We start from the raw sequence: 12,066 nt of genomic DNA on the forward strand, positions 1-12,066 counted from the left end.
ATTCATGATCTTTAATTTCAATTTTAATAGTAGGTTCAGACTCATCATAAAGTTTTCTAGGGATAGAAACTTCCAATTCAAGTTTTTCTTCATAAGATTGCATTAAGGCGTCAGCGATATGTTTGGTAAAAGCCTTATTTTGACTATAAGCATGTGGAGAATTTAGCACGGATTGCAACAAGCAAATACAATCTATTAAAGAACAATTATCATAATTAAATTCCTTGAAATCCAAAATAGTGGGTTCATTGCTATGTAAAGTTTTGACCTCTTCAATCCCACTTTTACCAATTTTTGCATCAAGATCTAAAAACTCCGAATCATTGGGACGCCTTTTAACTAAAGTTGACTCATCTCCAGTCCCATCATTATCAAGGTTCATATTGCAAAACAAAGATTTAATAGGGGACACATCAATAATTTTTAGATATTCATCCTTATTATCATGAAAACTAGAAGAACACGCTTTCACAAAGCAATCCTTTTTAGCACGCATCCTAGCGGTTCTTTGTTTGCACTCATCAATGGAGATTCTCATAGCCTTGAGAGACTCATTGATATCATGCTCAGGTGGAATAGATCTAAGTTTCAAAGAATCAACATCAAGAGAAACTCTATCCACGTTCCTAGCCAACTCATCAATCTTTGGCAATTTTTCTTCAAGCAAAGCATTGAAATTCTTTTGAGAAATCATAAATTCCTTAACGCTAGTCTCAAAATCAGAGGGCATCTTATTAAAATTTCCATAAGAGTTGTTGTAGGAATTACCATAATTATTAGAGGAATTACTAGGATACGGCCTAGGATTAAAATTTCCTCTATAAGCGTTGTTACCAAAATTGTTCCTGCCAACAAAATTTACATCCATAGATTCATTATTATTCTCAATCAAAGTAGACAAAGGCATATTATTAGGATGATAAAAAACACTCTTATTAGCAAACAATTTCATAAGTTCATCCATCTTTCCACTCAAAACATTAATCTCTTCAATTGCATGCACCTTTTTACTAGTAGATCTTTCGGTGTGCCATTGAGAATAATTAACCATAATATTATCTAGGAGTTTAGTAGCTTCTCCTAAAGTGATTTCCATAAAAGTGCCTCCCGCGGCCGAATCTAACAGATTTCTAGAAGCAAAATTCAATCCGGCATAAATTTTTTGTATAATCATCCATAAATTCAAACCATGTGTTGGGCAATTACGTATCATTAATTTCATCCTCTCCCAAGCTTGTGCAACATGTTCATGATCAAGTTGCTTAAAATTCATAATATCGTTTCTAAGAGAGATAATCTTAGCGGGAGGAAAATATTTAGAGATAAAAGCATCTTTGCACTTATTCCATGAATCAATACTATTTTTAGGCAAAGACGAAAACCAAGTTTTAGCACGATCTCTAAGCAAAAATGGAAACAACTTCAATTTAACAATATCATTGTCCACATCTTTCTTCTTTTGCATATCGCACAAATCAACAAAGCTATTTAGATGGGTAGCGGCATCTTCACTAGGAAGGCCGGCGAATTGATCTTTCATGACAAGATTCAGCAAAGCAACATTAATTTCACAAGATTCAGCATCGATAAGAGGAGCAATCGGAGTGCTAAGAAAATCATTGTTGTTGGTGTTGGCAAAGTCACACAATTTAGTATTGTCTTGAGCCATCGTGACAAGCAAGCAATCGAACACACAAGCAAACAAGAAGCAAGCGAACGAAAAAAGAGGGCGAATAAAACGGCAAGGGTGAAGTGGGGGAGAGGAAAACGAGAGGCAAATGGCAAATAATGTAATGCGAGGGATAAGAGTTTGTGATGGGTACTTGGTATATCTTGCAATTTTTCCTAAATTTGGCAGTCTGTGACTGGAAATCCTTTATCTTTTGAATAGACAGAGAAGGTATTTAAGCAATGTGTGTTTTGAGATACAATCAATCGAAGAGAATAAAACTGGGTCCAATAAAAAACAGGAATGAATTTATTAAAAGGGATTGGAAAGGGATAAGTACAAAGGGATTCAACGATCTAAAAAAATCAAAAAGGGTTTAATAATCCCCTCCTATGAATAAAAATTAATAAAATAATGTGGATGAATAAGATTTTGCTCGATTTTGGATCGGATTTGGCGGCATGGCCAAGCGGTAAGGCAGGGGACTGCAAATCCTTTATCCCCAGTTCAAATCTGGGTGTCGCCTGACCAAAAAAATACTTAGGATTTCTTATTGTACTGATTGAACTCGACAAATTCTTGCCCTGCATAAGCAAAGGAAAAGAACTAGGCCTGTCGATACTGGATTTTAGCATAGTTCTAGTTCTAAAAAAGACTGTCAATTTCTTCTTAAAAATAGGGCTCTGGAAGGGTTCTGGGTAGTAGCCCAAACCGATACCAATAGGGATGAGGGATATATACTTATGAATTTCATAATCAATTCTATTCCGCAATTCATAACTACGAAAGTAAGAGGTCGGAAATATTGGTATCCAAAGGTCCCTAAAGGACATTCCTTTTTTGCTCCTAGGATTGAAGAAGAGATTATACGAAAGACTATCAAGACTTCCTAATTATCTGACACTACCTACACTAAAGTAAGGTCTACTGACTCTGTCTGGAATTAGATTGGATAGGTTGATGGGAAATTTAGGAGTTGTGGAAAGAAGAGACTTTCTTTCCATACTTACGAGAGACTCCGAGTACTCAAACATTCAATCAGGATGGTCGGTTAGCTCTTATCTTTTAGAATAACTTAGTAAAAAAAGTAAAAGTAATAAATAAAATGAATCTCCTAACTCGATAGCCCATGAGGTTCCAATGGTTAGTTTTGGATTTTTTCAGGCAAGAAAGCAAAGAAGAAGGGAGGATTCTCTATTACCAACTTCCCCCATTGTCCTATCCTCATTGGTCATTCATCTTTCCCGATCTAGTGCCATCGTTCTTCAAGGTGCCGGAGGGTTTGAAGCATACCTACTACCCCTCCCCTGAGCTTAGTTTAGAGTTGCCTCAGCGCGCTCGAGTAATAACTGGGAAAATCAAGGCTGGACAGGTCTTCGAGCCAGCTTCAGGAAGAAATGCAAGTGAAAGAGAATGCTCTCGAGGGCGCAGGAGTCTTTTTCTGTCTTTCTTATTTGAAATCCAAATCGAAATGCCTCAACTTGATAAATTGACTTATTTCTCACAATTCTTCTGGTTATGTCTTCTCCTCTTTGTTGGAAGATGAGTACACATCGGGTAATCCGCCCACGAGAGCCCAATCACAAGAGGCTCATACAGAAAGCAATCAGCCCATAGCCCAATATCGAGACCACAGCCTATTATTCAAACCACAAAGGATCCATCTTTCATCGTCCAATCTTCTCGATCGAACATATTGACATCAATACTCCTTTCCATGGCCATTCATGGCCCGCGAAGATCAACCACTCGTGCCCGAGATCACTATCCAATCAAAAACCAGACTTCCAAGACCCATCTCACTCAGACCCTTTTGAATGTAGCGGATAACAACGGAGTGGGGCTATCGAATTGATATGTATTCGAATCTTAGGAGCTGGTAATCACGGATATGCTCATATTGGTGACGTTATTGTTGCTGTAATCAAAGAAGCAGTGCCCAAAATGCCTCTAGAAAGATCAGACAGAAGTAAGACGAGCTGTAATTGTACGTACATGTAAAGAACTCAAATGTGACAATGGTATGATAATACGATATGATGACGATTGTCATTGATCAAGAAGGAAATCCAAAAGGAACTCGAGTTTTTGGTGCGATCGCTCAGGAATTGAGACTTATGAATTTCACTCAAAGAGTCTCATGAGCTCCTGAGGTATTACAAATACTAGTAGTAGTGACTATGATATAGTAGGGTATCAGAATATAGATCAATTAGTAGATTGTGTCTGACGCATATACATGAAAAAAGAATAATTAGATAATAATAAGAATAAGAATTCGAATCTTAATAAAAGGAAGGGTTCGAATAGCATCTACTAATATTACCAAAAACTTTGTGAAAATACTTCTACGAGAAGGTTTTATGAAAAACATTCGAAAACCATAGGGAAAGTAACAAATCTTTCTTGGCACGTGCCCCTACTCCTGGTCTTCGAACTAGTCATTAATGGTCGGAAACATAGGTACCCTTTTTCGGTATGCGTTGCGAACACTTTCATTTTTAGCATCTCATCTTCTCTGGAGAAGCTCAAATCGAACGGATAGAGCAGATGGTCCAACTACAGAACTTCTTCTTTTTCATTACTTCCATGGTCGTGCCCCGTGGCACGGCAGCACCCGTACTATTGAAATGGTTCGTCAGTAGAGATGTTCCCACTGATGCCTCTTCTTCCAATGGTACTATAATTCGTATTCCCATCCCTTTATTCCCTTTTTTGGTCTATCTACATTTAAGGAAATTCATACGCTCCATGGACAGAGCAAAAAGTGGAGTGTTGGTCAAAGCAAGCCGCCCTATTCTATTACCAGACAAAATGGAGAGAAGCTCATCCGCTAGAAATGCTTTATTTCGTTTCATTCCCGTTCTTCATTTCCTTATTATTGAATCCATGGGGGACTTGTCATATTTAGAATCTTTCTGTGGTCTGCTCTCTTTACAATTCTTTCGTACTATCTTCTCTTTACCACGCGATAGGTCAGCGAAGCGTGAGCGGGCGCTCCGAAGTAAAGGCCAAACACTTCGGCCTAAGGGGAATGAGCAACAAAATGACAAGATGAGGTGCCCCGGGCACCCCCATATAGAAAGAAGGGTCGAAGGTTTTGGACCTGTAGCTTTCCCCGCCACCCCCCCCCCCTCGTCGAGTGGTGCTTGTTTGGGGGGTGTGTCACCAGAAAGCGGGCTTGAAGCTCTCGCCTTACCAACAAGCCGACTGCTGATGGCTGTTGGTCACGACTACTAAAAAAAGTGAAGATGAATCTTTCTATTTCACATGGAGGAGTGTGCATCTTTATGTTGGGTGTTCTTCTGTCGTGCGACCCGATGGCTTATGTGCAACCTGTGGACCACACCTCCTATTCTATTTGTTCAGGGCGGGCGGCGTGGACTCTGATTCGATCCGGGTATTCAATCCCGCCGCTGAAATGCTCAGTTGACTCCTTAACCTTGATAGGAAGATGGCTTATTCCAAAATTCGTGCATAAGGGTAAGGGACTTTGGATGAATTAATGCGAATGGGTGTAAGCCTTGCTGCTCGGAAACACCTAGTGCTGACCACACTGAGAGATACGAAAGCGCAGGTAATGCCAGTTGGCGAAGTGGCGTTAAGCATCCCTAGCGGTACGCAAAGAGAGGTCCGTCCGTACCGCTCCTCGTGGAGTAGATCCCGCATCCAACCAACCCTTTTTTGACTAGGGAACGGGAGAATTCCCACTACCGCTGGCAGGCCAGCCGGGCCGTCAGCGCGGTGGGAATGGGATTCCCAAAAAGCGAGCCCCGGCCCGGGTCAGCATAGAATGCGGGGGACGGCCCTAATGTTGTGTTGGCCGGGTTGCGGGGGGATAAAAGCGGACGTGGGGACTCGGGTCGGGGCACAGCGTAACTAGGAGAGCCATTCCATTTAGGACGAGACAGAATGGGCGGGCACAAGTGGTCTGGTGTCCGAGCCGATTGGTCAGACGACGACTACCGCACATATTATATTAGCCGCCTATCCCGGAATGGACTGGGATGGAATAGAAAGAACGCGAAGCAGCAAGCAAGGGATGAGCGCTTTGTTGCGCCTGCGCATACGTTTTCTTGCTGGGTCGGTTTGTTTTTGGGGGGTGGGGCAAATAGCTTGCTTCTTCACAAGCTTATCCCCGCCCCTTTCCTGTCTGTCCCGACCGGCAGCAGTTGGGTCTCCTCATCTCTCCTCAACTTCCCCGGTCTTCGGCCCGAGCTGTATGAGGCAGAAACTCGTCCCACGTACGGTTCGGAGGCCGAGCCCCACCCCTGCAATAATGGTGCAGCTTAGGTCAACTAATACGAATAAGATACAGTTCACTCAACGATTGCGCTTGGGTCCCGAACTCCATATGGGGAAGGAACGTTGTTTTTTGCGAGGTCTCGATCATTTACATGGACCCACTTCTCATTCCATTTGTGGGAATTTGATGATTTATAAACTATCCCCAATGAGCGAAAGGTTCATGTTTGAACATGATGAATCACTTCGTGCCGACCTGTTGCCCATAAACTTTCCTGCCTCATATGAGAACGGAAAACTGGAAGATTTTCTGCATCGGTGGATGAAGAATCACGAACATAAGAATTTCTGGTTTAGCATGTTCCCAGAAAGAAGAGACTTTTTTCCATTCGAGAAACGAGGAGCACGACTGAAGTGGCTATACATACAAATCCATTTATGGATCTATATGCTCCGATTGGAACTGGAAGTTCCAGAACTGGCGCCTGGTATACCACCATAATGAAATTTCCTTTTATTTTTAGTATTCGGATAGGATTTCTGTTGGCTTCACCGGGAGGCTCGCGTAGTTTGTTACGTCAACTCCAAAAGGATAAGTTGCATTGGAATCGAGAAAGTTTCATTCATAATTGCATAAAAGGAGTCAAAATAGTGGCTGCGGCGCGTCGAGGGTCAACCTTTGATATCGAATAACCTTTCGAGCCTTCCCCAATGGATCTCTATCCTCCTTTAAAACCAATAGAAGTTCACTGACCATCCCTGTCAAACATAACCCAAGGTGGGATCGAGAGGAGAAGAATAGGACTCTTGCTAGTATCATAACCTCTCGATGGGACAATGAAACCATTAGATTAGTGGAAAGAAGAACGAATGGGAAGAAACCAGCCAACTTACCAAGAGGAAGAAATGATGACCACTTTTTGTATTATCTCGAAAGTTTTCATTGGATCTAGAAGTAATCACAACGTCACTTTTCTTAGGAGATTTCATAGTAGTTTTTCTTCAATTGATTAATGAGCTCAACAGACTCTATAATTCGAATGATATGTGGAGGGAGCGGGGCATCTTACCCGCATCAATCGATACCATGGTGTCACATATACATGAAGGTTATTCTTCATTTCATCCCAAATTGGTATACAAAGCCTATAAATATGGGAAGAACCCCAACCCTTTCAACAGGGGACAGGTGAACCACGTTAACGTGGAGGAGGTTGAAGCCCAACCAGATGCAGTAATAGGTAAGTTTTTGGTTAAGTCATTTACTGTAGTCGTACTTTTCGATATTGGTGCATCGCATTCATACATATCAAGGGGATTTGTGGATAAGTATAAACTGCCCACCAAAGTTCTTAGTACACCTATGTTAGTAAGCTCGCCAGGAGCAGAGTATATGGCAAGCCAAGGATGTTTTCAGATGCCATTGACCATAGGTAGGCATGTTTTCCCCTTAGATCTGATAATTTTGGAATCGCAAGGTTTGGATGTGATTCTGGGTATGGATTGGCTATCGATGTATGGAGGAAACATCGATTGCGCCAGTAAGACTATTTTGCTCACCACCCCAGAAGGAAGAAGGATCAAGTATGTATCCCGGCATGTGCCGAATAGGACTCAAGTAAATTCCTTATCAGGAGTTGTACATGAGGAAGGACTAGTGGTGAAGGATTTCCCGGACGTATTTCCAGAAGAGTTGCCAGGCATGCCACCGGATAGAGACATTGAGTTTTTGATCGAGCTTTTGCCAGGCACATGGCCAATATCTAAGAGACCATACAGAATGCCCGCAAAGGATTTGGAGGAAATTAAGAAGCAGATTAAGGAGTTACTAGATAAAGGTTATATTCGCCCAAGTTCGTCACCTTGGGGATCGCCAGTGCTTCTAGTGGAGAAGAAGGATGGATCGTTAAGGATGGTTGTTGATTATCGAGGATTGAATGAAGTAACGATCAAGAACAAGTACCCACTGCCGATGATCAATGATTTGTTTGACCAGCTGCAAGGAGCTAAGGTGTTTTGCAAGATCGATGTGCGATCAGGGTACTACCAGCCGAAGATTCGAGAGCAGGATATACCTAAGACAACTTTTACCATGAGGTACGGGCTATATGAGTATACCGTTATGTCATTCGGCCTGACTAACACACCTGCCTATTTTATGAACATGATGAACAAGGTGTTTATGGAGTTTTTGGATAAGTTCGTCGTGGTGTTCATTGATGATATTCTGGTCTACTCGAAGAATGAAGGGGAGCATAAAGAGCATTTTCGTTAAGTACTTGGGAAGCTCAGAGAACATCAGCTATACGCCAAGTTCAGCAAGTGTGAGTTTTGGTTGAATGAAGTTGGATTCCTTGGACATGTTATATCTGGAGAAGGAATAGCGGTAGACCCCACCAAAGTTGTCACGGTGACAAATTGGGAAGCACCCACGTCAGTTGGAGAGATCCGGAGTTTTCTTGGACTCGCAGGATACTACCGGAGGTTCATTGAGAATTTCTCAAAGATTGCAAAGCCTATGATGGAGTTGCTAAAAGAAGGACACCAAGTTCAAATGGACTGAGGAATGTGAGGCCAGTTTTCAGGAGTTGAAGAAACGCTTGGTTACATCACTAGTGTTGATTCTGCCAGATCAACGCAAGGATTATGAAGTATATTGCGACGCTTCTCATCGAGGACTTGAAGCCGTGCTTATGCAGGAGGGAAGAGTTGTTTCATATGCCTCACGACAGCTTAAACCCCATGAGTTGAATTATGCTACGCATGATTTGGAGTTAGCAGCCGTAGTGCATGCGTTGAAGACTTGGAGACATTTTCTCATCGGAAACCATTGTGAGGTATACACGGATCACAAGAGTTTGAAGTATATCTTCACGCAGAAGGAGTTGAATCTCAGGCAGAGGAGATGGTTGGAACTCATTAAGGATTATGATATGAGATTGCATTATCATCCGGGAAAGGCTAACGTAGTAGCCGATGTGTTGAGCCGCAAGAGTCATGTCAATACACTCATGACTGGAGAGTTACCCAAGGAGTTAGTAGAAGACCTTCGTGAGCTATGTTTGGAGATAGTTCCGAGAGGCTATGTAGCAGCTATGGAGATTCAATCTTACTTTGATGGATAAGATCAGAGAAGCTCAGAAGACAGACAAGGAGATAGCCGAGATAAAGGAAAGGATGAGCAAAGGAAAGGCTAAAGGATTTTGTGAGGATGAGCACGATACCTTATGGTTTGAGGACCGCGTATATGTGCCAAATGATCAGGAGATCAAGAAGCTAATTCTGCAGGAGGCCCATGATTCGCCATATTCGATTCACCCAGGAAATACTAAGATGTATCTGGAATTGAAGGATAGTTTCTGGTGGACCGGAATGAAGAAGGATATTGCGGAGTATGTAGCAGTTTGTGATGTATGTCAGAGAGTGAAGGCAGAGCATCAGAAGCCAGCAGGATTGCTACAACCATTGCCGATACCCGAATGGAAGTGGGATAAGCTAGGCATGGATTTCATCACGGATTGCCCAGGACTCGTTCAGGCTATGATTCGATATGGGTTGTAGTCGATCGTTTGACGAAAGTAGCTCATTTTATCCCAGTGAAGACCACTTACACCAGTGCTAAGTTGGCAAAGATATACATGACCAGGATCGTATGTCTACATGGAGTTCCGAGGACCATTGTATAAGATAGAGGAACCCAGTTTACCTCAAAGTTTTGGAATCAATTGCATGAAACTTTGGGAACCAGGCTAGAGTTCAGTAAAGCTTTTCACCTACAGACGGATGGACAGACAGAGAGAGTCAATCAGATTCTGGAGGACATGTTGAGAGCTTGTGCATTAGACTATGGATCTAGTTGGGACGACAATTTTCCTTAAGTAGAGTTCTCTTACAACAACAGCTACCAAGCCAGTTTGAAGATGGCCCCTTTCGAAGCTTTGTACGGAAGGAGGTGCAGGACACCGTTGTTGTGGGATGAAGTTGGAGACCGTCAGTTGTTTGGACCAGATTTGATTAAAGAGTCTGAAGAGAAGGTTAAGCTGATTCGCGATAGACTCAAGGTAGCCCAGTCCAGGCAGAAGAGTTATGCGGATTCTAAATGCAAGGAGACAGTTTACGAAGTCGGAGACAGAGTGTATCTTCGTGTATCCCCACTTCGAGGAGTGAAGCGCTTTGGAGTTAAGGGAAAGTTAGCACCACGTTTTATGGGACCATACAAAGTTTTGGAACGTATGGGAGAAGTTGCTTACAAGTTGGAATTGCGCGAAGGATTGTTAGGAGTTCACAATGTGTTCCACGTTTCTCAGTTGTAGAAGTGCCACGCAGAGATGGATGATATCCCTCTGAGAGATACAGTGCCGGTGGAAGCGATACAGTTGGATAGAGATTTGACCTACAAGGAGAAGCAGTCAAGATTCTCGAGTTTGCCAGCCGAGTTACTCGCAGTAAGGTTATTAAGTTTTGCAAAGTACAGTGGAGCCACCATACCGAGGATGAAGCCACCTGGGAACGAGAGGAAGACTTACGGAAAGATCTCCCTCACCTATTTTCTAGCCAACCCGAATCCCGAGGGCGAGATTCATCTTAAGGGGGGTAGGTTTGTAACATCCCAAATTTTCAATTTGGAACGTTATGCATTAGATCATCATTGCATATCATATTTTATTGCATTTTGGCTTGATCCTACAAATTCTACGCAACTCAAGGACCCATGGAGAGAGTTGGGAATTTTGTGATATTCATATTTGAGTTTTTCTCAAATTTTGAAAAGAGGATCGTTTGATTTTAATTATTTTCTCTTCGAATATTTCTTTTATAAAAACAAAAGAGAGGGGATAAAATGACTTCCTCAAAATAAAGAAATATTGGAGATTTAATATTAAAATCAAATAAGAATTTTATTCGGAATTTTATCGCTATTTTATTTGAATTAGGAAAAATATGGGTTATTCAAAATTGCATTAGAGTCCTAAATAAATGTTCAACTTTTCCGGTAGATTTTTAGAGGTCGTGGAAAATTTATTTCAGGATTTTTGGAGTCCGTCTAGTATTTCTTTTATTCGTTTTTCTGCGCGGAATAATTTTTTTAAAAAAAGGAAACCGACTTTGGGCCGTATCCGCCCGGGACACCGCCCGGGGGACGCTTTATAAGCCGCCGAGGCAAGCCCCGCAGCCCATCAGCCCGCTGCCGCTCAAACCCTAGCCGCCGCCCCGCCGCCCGTCGCCGCCCGACCCCATCGCCGCAGCCGCCGTTCGCCGGACCTCGCCCGAGGTAGTCGCCGCCGCTGCCTTCGTTTTCGTGAGAAAACCGATCGGTTTTTTCGAAACCCTAGATGCGTTTTTTTAGATCATTTTTTCCGGTTTAGTTATTTAGCGAACGCCCGTTCCTTCGTTCGTTTCAACGAACAGTTTTCACCGTTTAGCCGCAGACAGCGAACGTTCGTTCGTTAGGCTGTTCGTCAGTTTTTTTTCTCAGGTTTTCCGCGATTATTTTCGATCGCTATTTCTGATCCGATTTTCGTTTTAGTTTATCTTTTCACTCGTTTATCGGAATCAGGCGATTCAAGCGCCTAGAGTTTCGTCTCGAAGCCCTCTTTCTGTTTAATCAACTTAAACAAGTTTTTGCTACTGTAAATTTGACTTTAGTCCAGATTAGTAAACGAAGCTTGTTTCTTTCGCAGTTTGAGTTTCGTTGTTTCGTTTGATTTGATTCTTTTTGCAAACCGGAGTTCTTAGGTTGAACTTTCTGGTTAGATCTCTTATTTGAGTTTTACCCGTGCCCTTGCTTGATTGCTTGTTGTATGCTTGTTTGTTTGCGATAGTACCTGGAGTGCGAAGCGTGCTACTACGAGTCTCTAGGTTTCACGGATCATCAACAAGGCAAGTAACACTTTGATCATACCTCTTTACTACCCAGTTTTATTGCATTAGATCAATCCTCAAACAATTGCATGGTTAGGATCTGATTAAATTGTGGGTTCGGGAAGTAGTTGAGGTAGTACCTATTCACCTGTTTATAATCAAACCTATGGGAGTTACTTCTACATTGCTTATATTGCTATGCTATGCTCGTAGACGTGGATTGGGTTTGAATGTATTCATGACAGATGTGAGATTGTTACTTAATGGTTCAACTTAAGGTGGCAAATTTA

At 42.2% G+C, this 12,066-nt stretch overlaps 1 non-coding gene across 1 annotated transcript; it reads left to right on the forward strand.

Annotated features, from left to right (window-relative positions):
* The first annotated feature begins 2,124 nt into the window (after positions 1-2,124).
* TRNAC-GCA (transfer RNA cysteine (anticodon GCA)) lies at positions 2,125-2,195 on the forward strand. Its single transcript has one exon. It is a non-coding gene; the product is annotated as a tRNA-Cys (tRNA).
* Positions 2,196-12,066: the final 9,871 nt, after the last annotated feature.

Source organism: Aegilops tauschii, chromosome 3 (genome assembly GCF_002575655.3).
Source record: "Aegilops tauschii subsp. strangulata cultivar AL8/78 chromosome 3, Aet v6.0, whole genome shotgun sequence".
In the NCBI taxonomy this organism is placed as follows: domain Eukaryota; kingdom Viridiplantae; phylum Streptophyta; class Magnoliopsida; order Poales; family Poaceae; genus Aegilops; species Aegilops tauschii.